Source organism: Podarcis tiliguerta (assembly GCF_965153285.1).
Source record: "Podarcis tiliguerta genome assembly, chromosome: 14".
Taxonomy (NCBI): Eukaryota; Metazoa; Chordata; class Lepidosauria; order Squamata; family Lacertidae; genus Podarcis; species Podarcis tiliguerta.
Genome location: NC_139547.1, coordinates 24,454,365 through 24,477,486, shown reverse-complemented (window position 1 = coordinate 24,477,486; position 23,122 = coordinate 24,454,365). Strand labels below are relative to the sequence as shown.

Sequence of the window (23,122 nt, the reverse complement as noted above, 5' to 3'; positions counted from 1 at the left end):
TCTCCTAAAAAAGAGTCAGTGGCAAACTCACCCCTCTAAAGGGCAGTAGTGGCATCCTCAGACAGCTTAGACTGTGACCCTGTAACGGGGTGGGGTTTTTATTTAGGTGCATAGAAGTTAACTCCCAGGGGCCAAGGTCCCTTCAGCTCCCCAATAAAATATATGAGCCCCCACAAGTTGATAAGTGTTGCCATTCAAATGGTGGGTGGGTGCTGCATTTTGTGATCAATTATACGGGATGGGGCTTATCTGCCTCCCCCCCCCCCAATATTTTATTCAAGCTGTCACCCCAGGTGAATCAGCAGTAGTTTGCTTGGGGCAGCACAGCTTTTGCAGAACCTCCCTGCGTGAAAGGGCAGAACACCCTTCGAAAGAGGTGACCCCTAACTCTGTACCCAAAAGCAAAGATCTTTAAGATAAGTGTGTGTATATGTGTGCGCATAACTTTGTTGCAATAAATGTTTATTCTGTGGTTCGCCTTCTTTGTAATGTTTTCTTTTAAAATCTTTAAGATAATATCTTAATATCCTGTTAATTGTATACGCTATATTTGACTTTCTTCAGTAATGGAATGCTTCATTTTATCTTTTAGTGTGTTGCAAACTGCTTTGAGATTTTTCTTAAAAACATAAAGAGGTATATAAATGAAGAAACAACAACAACAACAATACCAACAGTGGCCTTTTCCTGAGCAGCTGCAGTGACATTTCTCTCCACATGGAGCAACAGTGAGAATTTCCTAAGAGTGGCCACTTAATACCTTTACGTTTCCAACAGGTTTCCTCTCAGAAGGTCCCCTCTCAGAAGACAAATGGGAAGACAGCAGCAATGCAGGAGGATGCCCTTCTGAGCCAAAGACTTGACCTTTTAAAATCTTACTGACTGAGCTAAGTGACAGGACTTCAGAACTCACTAACACCATCGCTTGGGGCTTTGGTTTGGTAGAAGCAACATCTGTTCCTACTCCAGAAGTCGCCTGCCTTTTTGGGCCAGAGGGGACATTTGGAATTCTGAAAACCTGCCATGGGCACCAGTCACAAAATGGCTGCCATTGGGTTGTTGGGCAGAATACAAAATGGCTGCTGTGGTAGCATGGGATAACAAAAATGCTTGACCCATCTAAAAGAGCAGAAAAAGAGGACCACAAAATAATGTAGGAATGCCACCCATCATTTGGTGGGTCAGGGATCACCTACATCAGCCACTGCTGTCATGCTCACAGAGAGGGGTTATTTGTATCTATCCTCTGTTCAGAATAGAAGGGAATGTGGGCAAATTTAATGAGACATGGTCAATGTAGAAAGGGCCAAGCAAGTGTAAACAACAGCTGGGCAATAAGAGCAAACAGTCTCTTATGTCTTAGGGTTTTTTGAGGGGGTATTTACTGAGGTAAATAGGATGCAAAATAGCAGCTATGCTAGTCTAGTTCATTTGCAGTATCTCAGGACTTTGTCCTAGAATACCTTCGTAGACTTTCTCTAATTCTGAACTGTTCATTGGTGCCTGTAAACATATCTATGATGTTGGACAGTAAAAAGAGGAAGAAGAAGCCTGGAGCTGTGTTAAGCTTATCTCAGTGGGAGGTTGTTCTCTGTGTGCCGTAAAAATAACCGTCCCATTTTGTGCGAGTGTGTCATCTATTTACCAAGGAAAATCTCAATCTGTTTGCCAGCAAGAGGCCCTCTTCTTGCCCGAAGTTCCAGCTGGGTTGTCTTGTTAAGATACACAGAGGTCAACAGACTCACCCAGGGCCACACAGGAGGTGTGAGAATGAGCAGGATGCTTCAGCCGTTGAAAGTTCATTTCTTTCCTCTAGAATGATTTTTATCACAAATGAAAAACACACACACACAGTGAATGGACAGCACAGAGTGGTGGTGGTGGTGGGGAGCTGTTGTCTGCAAAAATAACAGAGTCCAATGAGAGGGTTGGGTTTCCCAAACCCTTTACCTCCAGGGAATCCTTTCTATGTCAATGTCTCTGCCAAAGAATCTCCATGCATTGGCCATGGAACTCTACTGTGTTGCAGAGAATTCCAGGGAATGTTATAGGGTGTGCGCACAATTCACAAGAAACCGCTGGTTGGACTTGTTGAGCCTCACCATCCCCCTGCATAGCCTGACAGTGTGCCTGAGAACACATGGCCCCTTTATAAGGGGTGGTGATACAGCACAGTGGTAGAAACACATGATTTAGAAAGTCCCAAATTCAATGGCGTCTTCTGGTGGGTCTAGGAATGTTACATTGGTTGACACCCTGGAGAGCCACTGCCGAAATCCCAAGGGAGAAGAAAAGACTATTTATGTATATGATCATAGCTGTGCAGATGTTATTGGCCCAGAAATGGAAAGAAGATAAAGTCCCAACCAGAGAAGAATGGCAGATTAAGTTGATGGATTATGCTGAAATGGCTAAAATGACCAGAAAAATCAGGAAGACCAAAATTTTAATAAGGAATGGGGAAAGTTTATAACTTATCTTAAAGACCATTGTAAAAAAGACCATTGTTAAAATCGTTAGTAGGACTGGAATATATCACTTGTAGTTTAATGGTGAATTTTGGATACAGTGGAGAGAGAAAAGATTTGGATTATTATAAAAGCTGCAGGAGGAAATGATTAACAATAGGACCCACAAAGGGGAGGAGGGAAGTCCAAGAGATTCCTTCGAATCTTGTTTTTATCTTGTATGCTGAATATGTGACTGTAAAATTTTAATCTGAAAAACCAAATAAATAATTTATTTTTATTTATTTATTTTAAAAAGAAAGAAACCATTGGAGAGCCACTGCCAGTCAGTTTAGGAGCAAGTCTGAGCTAGATGGTGCAATTCAGTATAACACAGCTTCCAGTGTTCCTATTTAAACCAGCCCTTTATTCAGAAGCATGAGGCCTGGAATCTTACTTTATTTTTTGGGGAAGGGCTGTAGCTCAGTGTGGCGAGAGCACATGGTTCAAACTTGTACATTTCCAGTTAAAAGGAACAGGTAGCAGGTAGTGGGAAAGACCTAGTGGATCACGTAAACTTTCACAAACTTGGACATGTGTAGAGACAGCTTGTAAAGGTAAAGGTAAAGGACCCCTGACCATTAAATAGGTCCAGTCGTGGCCAACTCTGGGGTTGCAGCACTCATCTAGCTTTACTGGCCGAGGGAGCCAGCGTGTAGCTTCCGGGTCATGTGGCCAGCATGACTAAGCCACTTCTGGCGAACCAGAGCAGCGCATGGAAACGGCGTTTACCTTCCCGCTGGAGCGGTACCTATTTATCTACTTGCACTTTGACGTGCTTTCGAACTGCTAGGTTGACAGGAAGAGACAGCTTGTACCTGCGTTCAGTGTAACATGTGAACAAGCCTTTATTTATTTGCACAGCCCAGCTGTTGTGTACACATGCATATAGACTGTATACAGCTCATGTATACCAGCTGAACTATTTGTGCACGCAAATCATACACCCGTTGAATATAATGTGTGAATACCCATATTATGATTTGCCATTAAGTACTACATCCGTATTCATCCTTTAGGGGGAAGAAAGCAAACCCTCCTCCCCAAAAGAATATCCAGGCTTAGCTGCCGGCACATTTTGGTCGGAGACAGTTCCAAGACAAACAGCCTTGCATTATCACAGCTGACTGCCAAAAGCACATTTTAACAGCCTAAAACATATTTTTATGCAAGTGGAGAATGGACAAACAGTTTCAAAATCAACATTCGACATGTTCCCAGGTGCAAGGTTCCATTGTGTATGCCAACCAGATGTTTCGGGCTGGGACGCTTTGCTGTGGCAGATTCCAAAATGAAGTGTCATTTTCAAGAGGAAACATTGGCCGTGATTCCCCCAAGTGAACGGAACGTCAAATTCGTTTTGAGAACTATTAATACGCCTGTATCTTTTTCTATCAGGCAGAACACCAAGTGAAATAAACATGTTAAACCTGACCTTTATAAAATTAATGACCTCGGGGCTGCAATAAAGTAGAAAAGGTGCTCTAAAATATCCTGAGACACCCCCCACTTTCGGCAGGAAATATGTTGACTCGCATCCCTCTGAAACCCTTTGGGAACTGTGAGAATTCCTTGGGCCAAAGTTTCAACTGGTGTACATTTGCTTGGGTTCCAAAAGGAGTCAAAGTTTGCTTTACTGTGGTGTAAAGCAAATTAAACGGCTATTCACGGTTATAACTAAAAGCAATTTTGAGGCATTGTCTCTCAGAATGCCAGCAGATGGGACCCATAACAAGGGGGAAACTATTGGTGGTGAGTTCCCAAATGCTGCTGACTGAACACTGGCAGATACAGTGGTACCTCGGGTTAAGTACTTAATTCGTTCCGGAGGTCCGTTCTTAACCTGAAACTGTTCTTAACCTGAAGCACCACTTTAGCTAATGGGGTCTCCTGCTGCCGCCATGCCGCCGGAGCACGATTTCTGTTCTCATCCTGAAGCAAAGTTCAGGATTTCTGGGTTAGTGGAGTCTGTAACCTGAAGCGTATGTAACCTGAAGTGTATGTAACCCGAGGTACCACTGTACTGGAAAGCCTTGAGGTTGCATTCACATGGCGGTTCATTCCATTTCCCCAGTTTTGTATTTGAGCTTTCAAATGATGTGAAAGTTATCGCCAGAAACCTAAGTGGAACACAGCGCATATTTAGTGCTTATTTCCAGGTTGTTTTATTCCAGGTAAAAAAACCCCACACTTTTTCAGCCCCCTTAACCCAGAAAATTGTGGGAGTAAAACAACGAAATTTGGAATGATATAGACTCATACAGTTATTTCCTGCCATTTTTATGGAATAATCATCAGGAAACAAAAGCATACAGGAGCAGGCAGGGTGGGGGAATAGTGACGTTGTCCAATGACATCCGTTGTTGTGTCACACCCCACCCCACTGATGTGAAGGAAATTTAGTGTGACACGCACACTGCAACAGGGAATACAGGGAACCAGGCAGAGGACCTTATTGGCAGTTGCACCCACCCTGTGGAACACCCTCCCATCATATGTCAAGGAGATTTAGAACTGCACAACTTTTAGAAGACATCTGAAGGCAGCTCTGTATTGGGAAGTTTTAAATGTTTTTCATTTAATTATGTTTTATATGTGTTGGAAGCCGCCTAGAGTGGCTAGGGCAACTCAGCCAGATGGGCAGGGTATAAATAATTTAATAATAATAATAATAATAATAATAATAATAATATAGCAACACACATAATTTCACATCCCTTTCATTCCCACACTTTCTATTGCTATGTTCTCTGCCTCTCATGTCCTAACTTGTGTCTTCTGTTGTTGTTTAAATGCTGGAAATGTTGATGGGAGCCTTAATTGATCAGGAGTGCTTGAGACGAGGAAACCACCTTGAGTTAGATTGCCACATGCTTAGGGTCCCTGTGCTTAGGGTGTCTTCCCTATGTGTTGGACATGCTCGAAAATCACAAGGCAAGCCTTCGATTCCTTTGCCTGTAACATTGTCTGGAATCGATACGGCAAAGTACTAAATGATGCAAAGACACTTAGAATGGAGCAGATAACCTGGGCTGCGGATCCCAACACCGTAATTATTGGAAAGCCTTAGACAAGTGGATGATTTACATCCTTACAACAATAATAGAAGAAGCAGGGGGGCGGTAGAGTGGAGGACCAGTTTCCCCAACCTCTTCTGGTAATTGGTATCTCGATAATGACCAATATAAACTTTGTCGTGGCTTCAGCTAGTAATAAAGCCCGAGAAAGATGCCTTTGTAGGCTTCTCCAGGGAAGCCAGGGAAAGTGGAAGATGTTACACAAAACTCTGGATCAGGATATGAATGACACCCCCCACCCAACCCCATGAGGCCGTTTTGCTTTCCAAAAGCTTCAGGGTGCAGAAAACAAAAGACAAGAGCAAAGTGAGGCCAGTGATGGGGGTGGCGGTGGCCTGGGAAGTGATCTGAGGGCGAAACAGAGAGTCATGGAGGGCTAAATTTGGGGCACAAACCTGAGCTTCCCTACTTCTGATCTAGAGGAAGGAAGCGAGAGAGAGCGCATGTGTGAGAGAGATGCCCCAGACAGTTAATTCTGTTGAAAAAGGAAGATGTTATTTTTATAAAGGGAGTAGAATATTGGGAGCAAAATGGATGATTAGGAAGGGTTTGAGGGAAAGGGGTGCTGGCTTGGCAAGTGATTTACAAAACCCAGATTGACTCAGAAATGTAACCTGGGTTTTTTTTTTTGGGGGGGACACAACAATTACTCAGATCACTTCAAAGCCAAGCTGAAGCAAATAGGGGGGGGGATTCTTGCTGATCTCTGTTGCTTGCTGTGAACATTAAACTCAGCTAAAGCAATATTTGAATCAGTTCAACTCTCAGTGCTCCATGCTCACTTGAAGGATGAGGGGTGTTTTTAAGGGAAGCCTACCTTTAAATGTGCTTGTAAAGATTAAAACATTATATCTTCTTCATTTAGTTCCCTCCCCTCTCCAATATTCCCAGTTACATCGGAGCTTTTGAGTTTAATCGAGGAACGATGTAAAGGTACTGCATTTAGGAAGTTGGCATATTATGGTCAAGCTAGGATGACAGGGGGCTCTTGAAGCAGAGGGTTGTATGGGATACAAAGAGCGATCAACTGGATCTCATAAGGAAGCTGCCTTCTCAGACGATTGGCCCATCTAGCTCAGTATTGTCTCTACTGAGTGGAAGAGACTCTCCTAGGTTCCCAACACAGGAGATTCCTGGCCTTACCTGGAAATGCTAGGGACCTGGGACCTTCTGAATGCAAAGCAGATGCTCTACCACTGAGCAATAGCCCTTCTCTCACCTATCAGTTAGCAGCACTCACTTTCTGCAAATTCTGAATTTGAATTAATTTGGTGTTGATCCTTCCCCTGCCCCAAGCGGAAGACATGCAGCCTTCAAAGTAACCAGTCTCAAGGTGAATGGGGTGGTGGTGGTGGTGGTGGGTTTAGCCTAAAATATAAATAAATAAATAAATAAATAAATAAATAAATAAATATGCATCCGTTTTGGTCTTTTACCTTTCTGCGCCTCAAAGGTTATTCCATCCTCTCCTTCCTCTCACCTCATCCCTTTGATGTGTGATGAATCCGAGGCCTGAAGTGGCAATCAATAGCAGAGATGATTTCCTCACTGTCAGCTGATCGACTTTCTCTCAGTCTCTGGTATCAAAGTTTCTTTCCCAAGGTGGTATCAGGATCGTTGGGATTGGTGGAAAAGGAGAGCACTCCGATAATCATCTCTGAACTTGGTTTGGAAGTGCCTCTTAATGGGATGAATGCCACAAGGAGAGAGAGAGAGAGAGAGCGATTACCTGATAAGCGTCAACAAACTGCAGTCAACGGAGAGATTGTGGCTTGGAGATCTTACTCAACCTTCACCAACATGAATCCTTCCAGATGCTCAGACTGTAGAGTTGATGCATACTTTTACTTTAGCAATATGGTTTTCTCCTAGGCATCCTCGTACAGAGATAGATGGACCATTGTGCAATTGACTAAGGGGTTTCATGCAGCGTAGCACTATGTTAAAGTAACTTGCTTTCTCTCTGTGTTGGTGAGATGTTTTGCACCAGCGGGATATTGATGAGAAGTGCAAGAGAATGTAAAAGCAGGTTCCTGGCAACTTTGTGTCATCTATTTCAGAACAATCTGTTGTGCACCTAGTTTCTGCAACTGTTGCATTGGATTCCTCTGTTGTGCAATATTAACATGCATCCATCTGCTAGAACAGGAGTCCTTACGCTAGCAGACAGAGAACGCTGGCCACTAAAAATAGTGATAGCCATCCTCATTTTAAAAATATTACAAACTTCATTGATTTTTTAAAAGAACAATTACCTAGCATAACATGTTGTCTTTCAGGACAAATGCATGTACAGATATTCAGTCTTGTTTGCAGTCATCCACATGGCATCCAAATAGACTTGGAGAATCTTTTAAATTACACATTAAGCTCACATCCACAGCGTATATGTCAATATATTGTATTAAGATAACTTATCCATAGTGGCTGCTGTGACTGAGATAGAAGGAGTCAAACCCACATTTCTTTGTTATTCCTCTTACCACCCTCTGACACAAAGATTTGGACCTGATTTCTAATGGACCAGATATTTTATTCAAAATCATCAAACACATGGGCTTGGTAGAATTATCATGTTCAGCTAAAGCCCCAAATGTCCATTTTCCTTTTGGGTGAAAACACCATAAGTGTCACCAGTCTCATGGATCATATAGCAGAAAACATCTGCAGTGACTTGAGCTCTTGGCAAAAGTTGCCAGGGTTAAGTAGCATCTCAGCTGATCTGGTCAGTTGTATTCATTCACCTATTAGACAAGGAGGTAGTCATGACCACTGTTGTCCTCCTGCTTTTGATGTTGTTTGACATGAGTAATGGCTCAAGACACGCATAGGAACTAGTTTTCTCACCAGTGGTTTGTCTTCTTTGGATTCCAGGGAGGAACTCTGCTGTCATTGGTTATACTTGCATATAAGGGGTCTACTTATGAGTAAGCACCCCAAGGTGCCTTCTCTGCCAGCAGCTGTGGTTAGGATACGGTTTAGGAGGCCAAAGCATAGAAGGCCTCCCTCTTGAGCCTACTGCTTGTTGGAAGCAACACAGGTCTCTAGTTCCTTGCTGTGTTGTTCTTGGCCTGAACTACCTGTGAACTACTGACCTTGGAGTGTGGCCTGACTGTCTCTGGATCATGTTTGGACCTAGACTGATCCTCCGTGCTTGAACTTGGTTTGGATCTTATGCACCTGGGGCCCTGAAGCATGACGGTGTAAGAGTCCAGCCACATTTGTGTGGCACCACAACGCTTGGCAACCCTGGTCTAAAGTAGGCTTCCATCTTCCTGCAAGGCAGCCAACTGTATAGTAAATCTGCACAATGCTGTCTTCCTTTGCTACTACCACCAGTCCCTAGGTTGTGGGATTCATGGGCATAGCCAGGATTTATGGGGTGGGGGGTGGAGAGAGAACGGAGCTACCTGTGACTCAATTGGTCAGTTTGCAGAAGCCATACATCACTCAGTCAGGTTGCCAGTTGCATCGCTAGAATGTGCCACATCATTCAGGTGACCTCAGTGAGCATTAAGTTTCAAAGATTCTGGATTTTTCTACTTTTAGTTAAATATTTTTATTTATTTACTTGATTTGGGGCAGCAGCTGCCTCCTGCCTGCCCACCTGCTACACCCAAGATGAGATTTGCACAGGCTACTAATCTGCTACTTGGCAAAGTTCAAGGTGTTGGTACCAACATACAGGGCACTTAATACCAGGTAACCGGAAAGACTTCCTTAATAAGGCTGTGCCCTATCCCTTATTCACCCAGGAGATCACTGTGGTCTGTGGGAGAGTATCTCCTGCAATCCTAAAGACCTTAGAAGCTTGTTGCACAGTAACTCAAAGCAGGACATTCAGTGTATTTCCCCCTGTCTGTGGAATAGCATTCCTGTCAAGCTACAACTATCTGCTCCTTCAAGAAACAACTGAATACAGTGGTACCTTGGTTTTTGAACGTAATTGTCAGGGCTGGCTCCGGGTCCCAGCTCACCAAGGACCAACGCTAGCCGGTAGTAAAGTATCAAAGTCTTTATTGAAGAATAGATTCCATTTCAAAGCCTCAGCGTCCCAGCCCTACATCTGGACTCTAGACCGGCGAAGCTCCGTCTGAGTCTCCGCCCCCTGCGCACCAGTTTAAGACTCTAATCTTACTCCACCTCTTCCTTCTCTCTCTCTTCCTCTGGGTCCTACTACCCCCCGGGATCTCCTCCCTCCTGGACTCTTCTGAGGCAGACGTTGACCCCTCTGACTCCTCCCCCTCTCTTCGGCGGGCTTTAGGACCTGGCTCCCTACCCGGGCTGCCCACCTTGCCGCCCTCCTGTACATTTGAACTTGGCGCGCGCGCGCGTTTAACTTTCCTGATGACCGTTTCCTCGCTCCCTGACGAGGGTGTGGTCCCTCCTGCCTCACGTTCTCCCGCTGCCCGCGCGCCCCCTGATCCCGATGCCTGGGACTCCTCCCCCCTACTGCGCTCTGGGGGGGACGCTGGTCCGGATTTCCAGCTGCTACTCTCTGAGTCCCCTCTGGCCCCTTCTTCCCGAGGTGCCCCCCTGGGCACTCCCCTTGCCCTGACTATGGGGGCCCCTTTCTGTGAATCTTCCGAGTCACTGGAGAGACTCAGAGACCTCGGACTGCTGTCTTCGCTGACATTTCCTTCGGACTCCTCCCCCTCGCTCTCCACTTCCTCCCTCTCCTGTGACTCTGCTCCTGAACCCCTGACATCCATCCCCCCCTCGAAGCCCCCCGTTCCCCCCTCCCCCTCCTCCGGCGGGGGTGCTGGGTGCTCCGTCGTTGTGGGGGTGAATGGCGGATACAGTTCGTCCCCCGTGGCGTGCATCCATCCGGATAAGTCCGGCTCGTCCTCCTTGTCTTCGCCGACCTCGATCTCCTCTGCTTCCATCTCCGTGCCGCCATGCTCGAACCCAACGTCCTCCCCCAGCCTGTCCATGTCCATCTCACCCTCGGTCTCCTCTGGGTCCGTTGCCTGCCAAGGACCCCTCAGCCACCTCCTGCTCCACCGCTCCTCTCCTCGATCGTCCCACCAAAACGAGCGGTCTGAGGCAAACCCCGAGGGCGAGCCCTCCGGGGAACGTGTTTCCGTTGCTGGTTCCTCGTCCGAGGTGAACCCCTGGAAGGTGCTGGCTGAAAGCGTGGGTGTGAAAAGCCAGTCGTCGAAATACTCGGCTGGCATGGGCCTGTGTGGGAACAAGGCATGAAACTCCTCCTTGAGAAGAGGCTCGTTCAGGGCATAGTCCGGCACCCAACGGTTGGCGCTGGCCGGGGTACCTTCACTGGCGAGAAAGTATTCTACTCCCTCTTCCCCCCATCTCGAGTCTAAAATCTCTGTGACCTGGTTGATGAGTTCCCTTCCTGGCGACTCCCTCCTTGGGGGGGTCTCCCCATATGGGTCTGGTGCCGTGTCCTGCGCCTGAAATCGGTGAGGTGCTTTGTAGGGCGTGAGCACCGACCTATGGAATACTGGGTGCATTCTGGATCCCTCCGGAAGTGTCAACCGGAAAGCCACCGGATTGATCCGTGCTTCAACTTGGTAAGGTCCTAGCTGCTTATGTCCGAGTTTCTTCTTAGCTAGTGATCTGGTCGGCACTGCGTGTGCCGCTAACCACACCCATTCTCCCACCTTTATGTCCTCCCCAACCCTTCTGTGCTTGTCAGCCTGCAGTTTGTATGCGTGCTTTGCAAGCTCTAACTGCCTCCTAAGCTGTTCGTGAACTTCCTGCAATTCTGCCGCCAAGACTTCCGCTGCCTGTGGCTCTCCCTCCCCCAGTCTCTCTAATCCCGGGAAGGTTCTGGGATGCCTCCCGTTGTTGGCGAAGAACGGTGTCACCCCCGTTGACACGTGCTTCGTGTTGTTGTAGGCGAACTCAGCGAGCGGCAGGTAGTCCACCCAGGTTGTCGGCTGCTGATTTGCATAGCATCTCAGGTACTGCTGCATGATGGCGTTGACGCGCTCCGCTTGGCCGTTGGTCTGCGGGTGTCTCGCCGACGCTAGGTTGATCTTGACGTTCAGGAAACCCATCAGCTTCTGCCAGAAGTTCGAAATGAACTGGCGCCCCCTGTCGGACAAGATAGACCGTGGCAGACCATGCACCCTGAAGACGTGGTCTATGAACAGTTTGGCGGTCTGTTCTGCCGTGGCCACCTTCGCGCATGGAATGAAGTGGGCCATTTTAGTGAACATGTCCACCACCACTAGCACTGCCGTTTTACCCCTTGAGCTGGGTAAATCCGTGACAAAGTCCAGGGCCACCCTCTCCCACGGTTCGCTCGGGGTCTGCAGCGGTTCGAGCAGTCCCGCCGGAGGTTTGTGCACTGACTTGGCCCTTTGGCAGGTGTCGCACCTCGAGACGTACTCCGCGACTTCCCCCCGCATCTTGGGCCACCAAAAATCTCTGGCAACTAGTTCTGCCGTATTCTCCTTGCCAAAGTGCCCGGCGGTGGGTGCGTCGTGCAACTGCTGCAGTACTTTCGCACGGAGGTCGTCTCCCGGTACATAGAGTGCTCCTCTGCGGATGAGCAATCCGTCCCGTACTTGGAACTCGTCGTCCTTCACCGTGCCCTTGTGCACCTCCTCCATCTTGGCTCGTGCGAAGGGGTCCTCCTGCAGTGCTCGACGGATCGCCTCCAGGTCCACGGTTGCTGAAGCTCACGCCCACGCTTTCGGAGCGAAAATGTGCTTGGCCGCTGCTGGTGCCGCCTCTTCGAGGTATTGCGGCTTTCTGGACAGTGCATCCGCCATGATGTTGTTGTCGCCTGGGATGTATTCTATCCTGAAGTCGAAATCCGCAAAGAATTCCGCCCATCTGATGTGCTGCTGGTTCAGGAACCTTGCCGTGCGCCAGTACTCCAGGTTCTTATGATCCGTGCGAACCTGCACTGTGTGTTTGGCCCCGACGAGGAAGTGCCGCCACGCCTTGAATGCTGCATGAATGGCCAGCAACTCCCTGTCCCAGATGGTGTAGTTCTGCTCCGACTTGCTGAGCTTCCTAGAGTAGAAGGCACACGGTCTCCAGTCCCCATGCGGGTCCTTCTGCAACAGTACGGCGCCCACGGCTCTGTCTGAGGCGTCTGTTTCAACCCTCATCGGTTTGCTGGGATTCACATGCAGTAGCTGCCCTTCGGACGAGAAGAGACGCTTAAGGTTCTGGAAGGACTGCTCCGCTTGCTCCGTCCAGATGAACTTCTTCTTCTTGGAGCTGAGCGTGTCGGTAATGGCCGCCGTCTGCATCGCGAACCCCTTGATGAACTTGCGGTAAAAGTTGGCGAACCCCACAAACCGCTGGACCTCCTTCCGATTGCGCGGGCTCTTCCAGTCCAACACTGCGCGAACCTTGGCGCTGTCCATGGCAAGCCCCTTGTCCGACAGCTTGTAGCCCAGGAAATCCACCTCCTTCCTGTCGAACTGGCACTTCTCCAGCTTGGCATACAGCCGATGCTCCTGCAGTCTCTGCAGAACTTCCTTGACGTCACCTTCGTGGGTCTCCTCAGATTCTGAGAATATCAGGATGTCGTCCAAGAAGCAGACGCATTTCTTGTAGAGGAGGCCCGCCAGGACGTGATGCATGAAGGCTTGAAAACAGTGAGCGCCATTTTGTAAACCGAAGGGCATAACTCTGTATTCATATGTGCCCAGGGGCGTGAACATGGCAGTCTTCCACTCGTCTCCTTCCCGTATGCGAATCAGGTTGTACGCCCCTCGCAGATCCAATTTTGTAAAAACGCGTCCTTTCCTCACCGTTGCAAGCAGGTCATCTATTTTGGGCATGGGAAAGGCCGTGGGCTTGGTCTTGGCATTTAAGAGCCTGAAATCAACTACAAGCCTCTTTTGGGGCGTGTCCTTTTTCTTCACAAAGAATACAGGACTGCCCCCCGCTGCCTTCGACTCCCGGATGAAACCGCGCTTCAAGTTGAGGTCTATGAACTCCTTGAGCTCCTGTAGCTCGTCCTCAGACATGGAATACAGTTTCCCGGCTGGCAGCGTCGCTCCTGGCAGGAGGTCAATCTTGCAGTCATAGGGCCTGTGGGGAGGCAGCTTGTCCGCTTCCTTCTCGCAGAAAACCTCCAAAAACGCTGCGTACTTGCGCGGCACTGCTTGCAGCGTGCCTAATTGTAGCTGCGGGTCGTCCCCTCCTTCTTCCGGGCTAGGAAGGATGCAATGTTCCGCGCAATAGGAGGAGCCGAAGGTCAGTTGGCGCTGGTACCACGCCAATGCTGGGCTGTGCCTGTGCAGCCAACTCATGCCCAAGACTACAGGCGTGTCCGACAGGTGGGTGACATTGAAGCTGATGACTTCTTGGTGATTTCCAATCCGCATCACCATTGGTTGCGTTTGTTGCACCACCTGCCCCCCTAACAAGTCTCTGCCATCCACCGTGACAACGTTCAGGGGCAGCGTGGCTGGTAGCAGTGGTATATTGTGCTGCTGAATGAATTCCAGTCCTATAAAGTCAGCGTTACTGCCGGAGTCAATGGTGATCGGCACCTCCAGAGTGCGTCCATTGGGCAGTTGGAGAGACGCTGTAAGCTGCACCACTGGTTTGGGTGGGAGGGGGTCTGTGGGTTGCAAAAGTGCTGGGGATTGCTTCATTGACTTGTCTGGCTGGACCCCAGTGCCTCTTCCTCCAGCCAGACTCCGTCGTTTAACTGTTGCTGTGTTTTCAATTGAGCTGCGTCTGTGACTGTTGCCGAGGCTGCAGTGTGCTTGTGGAGCCTCTGGGGACACTCTTTCGCCATGTGTTGAGCACTGTCGCAGATGTAGCACTTCCTGTTCCCTCTAGGAGGCTTCGTTTTGGCTGCTCCCGGTGTTAGGGCTCTGGTAGCTGACTGAGCCCTGGCACCTCCTATCTCCATCGGCTCTTCTCCCCCTCCCTGCGAGGGTGTGGAGTGCGCACACGCTGCTTCTCTGGGAGAGAAGGGAGGTGCTCTGGCTGGTGCCCTTCCCCAACGCCCTTCTTCCCTGTTCCAAGGACGTTCCTCCAGATGCACCCCGATTTCCAGAGCCCTCTGGACTACTTGCTGGGTGCTCCTTGGCCTCTCCCCCCTTCCAATCTCCGCTTTTACATCTGCATTCAAGCCCTCCCAAAAGGGGTCTCTCACTGGCTCAGAATCTTTTTGCCATCCCAGTGCATGAACTAGTCCGAAAAAGCGTGCATGGTACTGCCTCATGCTGGCTTTGCCCTGTTTAAGTCCATGTATGTCCCTCCGGGCAATGTCGATGTCTATCTTTGATAAAAAACACGAGTCCATTGCTTTAATGAAAGCCTTCGCATCCTGGAGCGCCGGATCATTATCTCTCCATAAATTCCTCAGCCACGTTTTGGCCTCCCCATGCAAATGGGACAAGATAAATCCCACTTTCTCTCTTTCATCTCTAAAGTCTTTGTCAAGCAGCTCCAGCGCAAACAGCAGGTCTGCTCTGAAGTTGGGGTACTGCTGTAGACTCCCGTCAAAATGAGATACAAGGCTGCCCCCCCTTCTCCCCAAGCCAATGCCCTCTGTTTTGGGTCCCGGTGGCCCTTGTTTAGAAAGCACGTCCAACCTGACTTGGAGATCCCGGCAGGCGTTAACCATTTCCTCCTCTCTTTTCCTGGATGCAAGTACCTCCGTGCTGAGTTGTGTCACAGCTTCTTGCAGGGCTGTTAGTTGCTCTTCCGTAGTCATCTTGCCTGAGTTTTGTGAGCTCTGGAGGCACCCCTCTTCTTCCCTCGCTGCGTCGACTCACGTGGCGAGGTTCTTGGTGCCAAAATTTACGGAGACGGAGCTTACTGTCAGGGCTGGCTCCGGGTCCCAGCTCACCAAGGACCAACGCTAGCCGGTAGTAAAGTATCAAAGTCTTTATTGAAGAATAGATTCCATTTCAAAGCCTCAGCGTCCCAGCCCTACATCTGGACTCTAGACCGGCGAAGCTCCGTCTGAGTCTCCGCCCCCTGCGCACCAGTTTAAGACTCTAATCTTACTCCACCTCTTCCTTCTCTCTCTCTTCCTCTGGGTCCTACTACCCCCCGGGATCTCCTCCCTCCTGGACTCTTCTGAGGCAGACATTGACCCCTCTGACTCCTCCCCCTCTCTTTGGCGGGCTTTAGGACCTGGCTCCCTACCCGGGCTGCCCACCTTGCCGCCCTCCTGTACATTTGAACTTGGCGCGCGCGCGCGTTTAACTTTCCTGATGACTGTTTCCTCGCTCCCTGACGAGGGTGTGGTCCCTCCTGCCTCACGTTCTCCCGCTGCCCGCGCGCCCCCTGATCCCGATGCCTGGGACTCCTCCCCCCTACTGCGCTCTGGGGGGGACGCTGGTCCGGATTTCCAGCTGCTACTCTCTGAGTCACCTCTGGCCCCTTCTTCCCGAGGTGCCCCCCTGGGCACTCCCCTTGCCCTGACTATGGGGGCCCCTTTCTGTGAATCTTCCGAGTCACTGGAGAGACTCAGAGACCTCGGACTGCTGTCTTCGCTGACATTTCCTTCGGACTCCTCCCCCTCGCTCTCCACTTCCTCCCTCTCCTGTGACTCTGCTCCTGAACCCCTGACAGTAATCCATTCCAGAAGACAGTTCGAGTTCCAAAATGTTCAAAAACTGAGGTGCAAAGGGCAGTCTGCAACTTTCATTGAGAAAATTGATAAACACGGTCGACTTCTGAGGCGCTTTTGAAAGCAAAAGCATTTACTTCCAGGTTTTGGCATTTGAGTTCTGAAACGTTTGCCAATGGAGATGTTCGAAAACTGAGGTACCACTGTACATTATTGTTCCCGCAGGTTCCCCAGCTGGGCACTCTTCACTGTGAGTGTCCACTTCTAGTGTTGTTTTAAATGTACTTGTGTTTTTTTTGGTTTAAACAGTTTTAAATTACGTATTTTATATGTATGTAAATTGCCTTGAGATGGTGGTTTAGAAGGTGATCAGGAAATCAGTGTTGTTGTTGTCATCATTATTAAAGATAGTACTTTAGATACCTGGGGAAGAGGGAGAAGGGCCTTGGAAAAGTGCAAGTCCCTGACAAACCCGTTTCATAAGTCGCACACACTATTCCTCATCTCATACGCAAACATACAGAGAAGCCGATATTCTTCAGGCTACGATTCCATTTGCTCATGCCCATCTTCTGCCAAAGTAACCATCGCAGTGAAATGGAAGGGGGCGGTGAGGCGGGCAGGGGGGCGAGTACCAGGAATGAGGATTGAGAATTGCTGCGTTTAATTCTTTTTGTGTGCAAGAGACTTTGGACTGGGGGTGGGGGAGGGAAATGTGCCAAAGACCAGAAGATACAGTGAACTTCCAGGCAAGTGTTTATAAACTAACAACTTAATTACAGTCCAATTTCAGCCTGGGAGCACTGTACAAATAAGCCAATCAACCCTCACAGGCAGGCTTGTTAAAAAATGTCAGAAAGAGAGAGTGCTCACAACAACCCCAAAGATTATTTTATTAAAAGGGATTTTGCTTTTCCAGTTAAAGCCTTCAAGGTTCCTTGGAGGCAGGAGAATTCATATTGCAGTCTTTTCCTAGTCCCATAAAGATGATTTTTAAGACTTTGGGTTTGAAAAATGATATAGTATTTTATTACTCCTGCAGAAGACCTCAAGGCTTTTCAAGAATAAGGGGAGATTTGTAGAAGAGACCATTGAGGTTCCTACTGTTAAACTGGCAGGGAGCATTAACAGATGAAGTTGAGTACCATTCTTCATCAGGATTGGTGGGCTAAAAGCAAAACTGGACTGTCCAAAAGGAACAGTGTCTATGCCCAAGTGAGGGATCAGGACAGAATTAGTAGCTTCATAGAACCAAAGAGAGCATCTTATTGGCCCTTTGTGTCACCTGATTCCCCCCCCCGAGCTATCTGTAATAGGTGGAAAAAGAATACTGACTTGCCTGAGTGTAGGGATTGGAATTTTCTTGCACTTCAGATATTGCTGGGCTCCAACCAATGATGTTTTTTCCAGTGCCTTATTTTTCTGTGGAAATTTTTCCATCTCTTAAGTTCATTAGCAACCATGAGTGGATGTCAACTGAAAATACAGTATTAGGCAAGCTTGAGAGTTTTCCAGGGTTTCAACTTTGCTTACTAACTGCAAGTCGAATAAGCATGAAATTAGAGCACTCTCCAGGACATCAGAAACTCTTCCAGTAAGTATGTAAGAGCCTACTGGATAGTCAGTAGCCCAGTTGGCCCACACGATCCAACATCCTGTTCTCACAGTGGCCACCCAGATGCCTGTGGAAACCTCTTACTCCTGCAGCTTCCAGCAACTGGTCTTCAGAAGCATTACTGCCTCCCGCTGTGAAGGCAGATCATAGCCATCATGACTAGTAACCCTTAATAGTCTTATTTTCCATGACTCCCCCCCCCCAATCTTCTCTTAAAGCCATTCAAGCTGGTGGTCATCAAATGCACATGACATATTGAAATATCTTGAGCTTCAGAATCAACCTGATTGTTTTGGAAATTTTCCAGTTCAATTTTCCCCCCTGGAAAACCCACATCTCTGGCTCCAGGTCCAGCCAGAATAACTCAATGGTCCAGGATGCTGGGTATTGAAATCCATTATCTGGAGGGCCACAGATTCCCCATCAGTGTCTGACAGGGTTGTTGTAAGGATTACAGTTTGATTAGGTACATGAAACACTTTGAATGTTCAAAAGCTCTGTAAGTACTAAACAGCTCTTCCCTCTATTGAACTGGCTGGGTCTTCAGCAACTCTCACCAGCATTTTGGGGAAACTGCTCTCTCCCTCTTTCCAGAATTTCGGTGTGGTGAAAAGCTGCTACTGACAAATTTCTGACTGTCATACAGGCGACTGGACAGGAACATGTTGTTGGCATCTGTCTGTCTTGAGAGACCACAGAGTGCACTCCTGGGGAAGTCAAATCACTGTGTTAAAAGCACCAAAGTGATCTTCCATGGTGCACAAGCCTGGGCAGTGTGTATGGGAGTCTTGGGCTGCCGAGACAACAAGACCCTCCTCTCAGCTTCACTGATGTGGTCCAGTGAAAGCAGATCAATGCATTTGGCACTAGCATGGCTGCAAGAGTTGCTAGAAGGAGGCATAAAAATGCATCATTTAACCACCTTAGGGACTCCACTCTGGATTTCTGTAGGGTTTCCTCCTTGGCCTTCTTAAAATATCTTGCAAGACAGTGGAGGTTTAGGACCAGGGTTTTCATCTCCTAGATGGGCTACCTTCCCTGGTTGATGAGCCTCATTTGCCCCTCACCTCCCTCTATAGCACATGTAGAAACTGCCTTCTTGACCAGTGGACCCACTATTGGTCTTGTCAGCTCAATCTGACGGAGCCCCTGTCCCTGACTCACCAAGGGTCCCTGACTCACCGAGTCACAGCCATCTCCCAGAGTGTGGCCTCTGTTGCTAGCTTCTTGGAGTCACAGGTGGGACTGAGTGCAAATTTGGACAACCTTCCCCAGAGGAGCATGGAGTGTCCCTCATGAGAGGTACTACTCTTCACCAATCGCCTCATACACCCCACAGGAACATAGCCTGCAAGAAAAGGTTGGAATGGATGACATCAATTCCAAAGGGAGAGAATGATTTAGGACATACGTAGGAAGCTGCCTGATGCTGTCTAACCATTTGCCTGTCTAGCTCAGGATTAACTTTGAATACCAGTCAATGGCAACTGCAGATGGGTTGAGTTCTGTTACACTCAGGTCCTGCTTGTGAGCTTCCCAAAATCACCTGGTTGGCCACTGTGAGAACTGGATGCTGCTGTAGATGAGCATTTGGCTTGATCCTGAGGCCAGGCACTTAGGTTTTCTTAGAAATACCGGTAAATCCCACTGAATTCAATGGGACATGCTTCCTGGTAAATCTGCTCAGGAGTACAGTTTGCAGCAACCTTCCCAGCTTATCAAAGGCTTTGTCAACCTGTAATTTATATATATATATTATTATTGCTTCACCTTGACACCAAAGTGAGGTGATAAATTTTCCTCTTTGCTGACTGCCAAAGGTAAACTGGGGAGATTTCTCAGTGATTAGAGAGTGTGAATTCCAGTAAAGCAGGAGTGTAAATGCACGTGCACCCCCCACGGCCTTCTGTGGGGAAAGAAGTCAGGCAGATCATAAAATAATGATGCATGTTAGGAGCCTCAGGCGCAGCCGTAGTTCATACAAACAATCCCTTTCAGGTAAATATATAAATCATCTTTTATTTCCTCAGCTCTTTTCAGGCACCTTTGCTGTATACTCTACCTTGACTTTCAATAGTTTGTTTCTCCTTGGAGGCAAAGGACAAGTCACACAAATAACAGATGAGGTGGTAACAATATTCTGTCTTGTTTGTTGCTAGGACCATGCGCTCCTCTTTTGAACCCACATAGGCTCCCTCTTTCTGCCTTTCCTTTGGGGGAAAGCACCATCATTCAGTGACTGAGCAACTACTTTGCATTTAGAAGGCCTTAGGTTCAGTCTCTGGCAATCTACATAGAATCATAGAACTGTTGAGTTGGATGGGACCCCAAGGGTTGTCTTGTCCAAACCCCTGCAGTGCAGGAATCTTTTGGCCAACATGGGGCTTAAAGGTAGACCCCTTTACAGGTAGAACCCTGCCTGAAACTGGGAAGAGCTGCTTCTAAGATTATGTTGTCTTAGAACTTAGTGAAGGGAATCTGTGACTCTCTAGATGCTGCTTCTACCACCCCTGAGCATTGGCCGTGCTGGCTGGGGCTGATGGGAATTGAAGTCCAGCACCTAGAGGACTGCTGTTTCCCCATGCCTGAATTACAAGGGCCAATGGGCTGTGGCTTTCCATGCAGAAGGTTCCATGTTCATTCCCTGACATTTCCAGATAGGGCCAGGAGAGACTCCTGTCTGGGGAGCAGCTGCCAGTCATAATAGACAAGACTGAGCTAGAAGGGCAAATGATCAGACTTGGAAGAGGCTGGTCCATTTGGGCAAATGGGGCATCGCCCCACTAACCTCAATCTGCCCTTAAACAAAACCACCTACCTGCCTTCTTACTTGCCACCAGCCCTGAGAGTGCGGCACTGCTAGGCAGCTTCCTCCTCCTTAGTCTCAGTGTTGCCCCTTGTAGAACTCAGAGGAAGGAAGATGGGGACAAGTTGGTTGGTCCCACTTATCAATGACTTTTTCTTTACCAGCTGTCAGTCACCTTGCCTTCTGCCCTACAAGTCCACCTGGGCACCAGCCACTACTGCCTCTCTGCTTCCAGGTTCACTTGCAAATTCATTGCACATAGGGCTCAATAGCAGAGCATCCCCTTTTCATGCAAAAGACCCCAGGTTCAGTCTCTGGCATCTCCAGGTAGGGCTGGGAGAGACGTCTTGTCTGGAATTGTGGAGAGCCACTGCTGCCGCTCATCGTAGCCAATACTGAGCTAAATAGACAAACCGTCTGACTCATTATAAGGCAGCTTCCTGTGTTATTCATTTTACTCATTGATAGACTGACCTTTTAAGAATAGACCCTACAAACATTCTATTCCACTCAAAGGTCTTCTATTGACCTTCAAAAGACTTGCTCATCTGCTTACTCCTCTTTCTCCCTGTGGACTCTTTTGCTTTCTTCAACCCTTCTTTTCTCTCTGCTAGGGATGAACAGATCAGTCTAGTTCTGAGACAAGGGCCTCTTCATTTATTTATTTATTTATAAAAACATATTTATATACTGCCATATCCTAAAATAGCAGGGTGATAAAGCACCATATAACCATAAACCATAAACAGTGCCTGGGTAACTGATTTAAACAGCTGCAAAGGCCTGCTGAGATAAAAAGGTCTCCAAGAGACACCTGAAAGTTAAAAGTGAGGATGCCTCTGCCAAATCTCTGCTGGAAGAGATGTACAGTGGTACTTCAGGTTACATACGCTTCAGGTTACAGACTCCGCTAACCCAGAAATAATGCTTCAGATTAAGAACTTTGCTTCAGGATGAGAACAGAAATTGTGCTCCGGTGGCGCAGCAGCAGCAGGAGGCCCCATTAGCTAAAGTGGTGCTTCAGGTTAAGAACAGTTTCAGGTTAAGAACGGACCTCCGGAACGAATTAAGTTCTTAACCCGAGGTACCACTGTAAATAGATGAAGAAAAGACATGACAGTCTCTACCATGCCTCAATTCTCCAAAGGAACACAGACCCTGGGTGAGTGCCTGGAACTCCCCTAAGATCTTGCTATTGCTTGGCAGACAGTGGAGGCAGCACACAACTTCTGTAACAATATGCTTTTCTGCTGAGCAACCACCCCTTCCCCTTTCTGCCTGCTGAATTTCTACTGAAAAAGTGTTCCACAGGGCTGGACTGATGACACCAAAGGGCAGCTGGAACGACCCTGGAAGGTGTCCCAGTTTCCATATATAAAAAGTTGTGGAGACTTAGCAGGGGCTGCTTGGTCTCTGCCCACCCACCCCACTCTGGCCTGGTTTCTTATAAGATGCCCCCTGTCCCCTGGGCAGATCAACCCTGTAGCTTGCTTGCAAGAAGCCTGGTATGGTGAAAAAGTTGGGTCTCACTCCATTCAAGTACTAGACAGCTACAGGAAGCCATTAAGCTCAAGGTGTCACATTTTCTCTAAGGGCAGCCCCACACCTTTAGTGCCAAATTATATTTGACATTTAATTTAAAAATCCATGTAATGCTACAGCTAAGGCCAGTCATAGCAGGAGTGTTCCATTTGACCGGTTAAAAATGGCTCTCTCTTTGCTTTAATTTCCTCAGCCCTCAAGAGCCAAGTTTATCTGGAAGTGAGAAACACTTGGGTGTTATTTTCTTTCTCTCTCCCCCCCACCGCAGTTGTTGTTAGCACTGCATCAATGGAGCAGGCTGTGTTGGGCTCAGCCTCTGTTATGGGCTCAGGTGTCCTTAATTAAATAAAATAATGTATGGGAACTGTTTGCCAGTTCAAGCAGAGCCAAGGAAAGTTGGGTTCTTTTGGTGGGATAATGCCAAAGTCAGACATCTGATTCCTGGCTCAAGCCAGTCTATTCAGCAGGTGTAATGTTGAAAAGAGAAGAGTATTATGTGCCTGCAGAGAGGCGCACTGCCCATATGGGGGCATGACTTGGTCTGGATCCAAAGTGTTCATCTGTGCAAGTTGCAATTTTTACCGTGGCAGATATAGAACAATGTAAAGGGTGAACAGTCTTCCATGCACTCAGTTGTCTTGTCTGAGTGTGGTCTGTCTCTTTAAGAGACATGCCTGGTCTCAGTGGCGTAGTGTGGGGGGTGCAGGGGGGGCCGGCCGCACCGGGCGCAACATCTGGGGGTTAAGGGGCGCAAATCCATGGGTTAGGGGGTGCAAATCCATGGGTTAGGGGGCGCAAATTACTTGCCTTGCCCCGGGTGCTGACAACCCACGCTACGCCACTGCCTGGTCTGTACTAGAAACTCCCTTCCCCTCCTGGGATGTGGTTCCCTCCATAGTAAAGTGGGAGTACTTGGAACCTTAGTCTTACCTATGCAGCAAGTCCTAGCTGCTATTTATCAGCTTTGTTCACAGATAAATACAGCCAGCAGTGTGTTGTCAAGTTCAGAAGTGCAGGATCCCTTCGTGGTAGTTACAGCCAACTCCC

At 48.2% G+C, this 23,122-nt stretch overlaps 1 long non-coding RNA gene across 1 annotated transcript in view; it reads right to left on the bottom strand.

Moving 5' to 3' along the window:
• LOC310663944 overlaps positions 1-1,800 on the bottom strand; it is a 4,507-nt gene extending 2,707 nt beyond the window's left edge. Inside the window, exon 1 of the long non-coding RNA XR_014504703.1 lies at positions 1,746-1,800. This is a non-coding gene — a long non-coding RNA (uncharacterized lncRNA). The remainder of the gene's footprint in view (positions 1-1,745) is intronic.
• Positions 1,801-23,122: the final 21,322 nt, after the last annotated feature.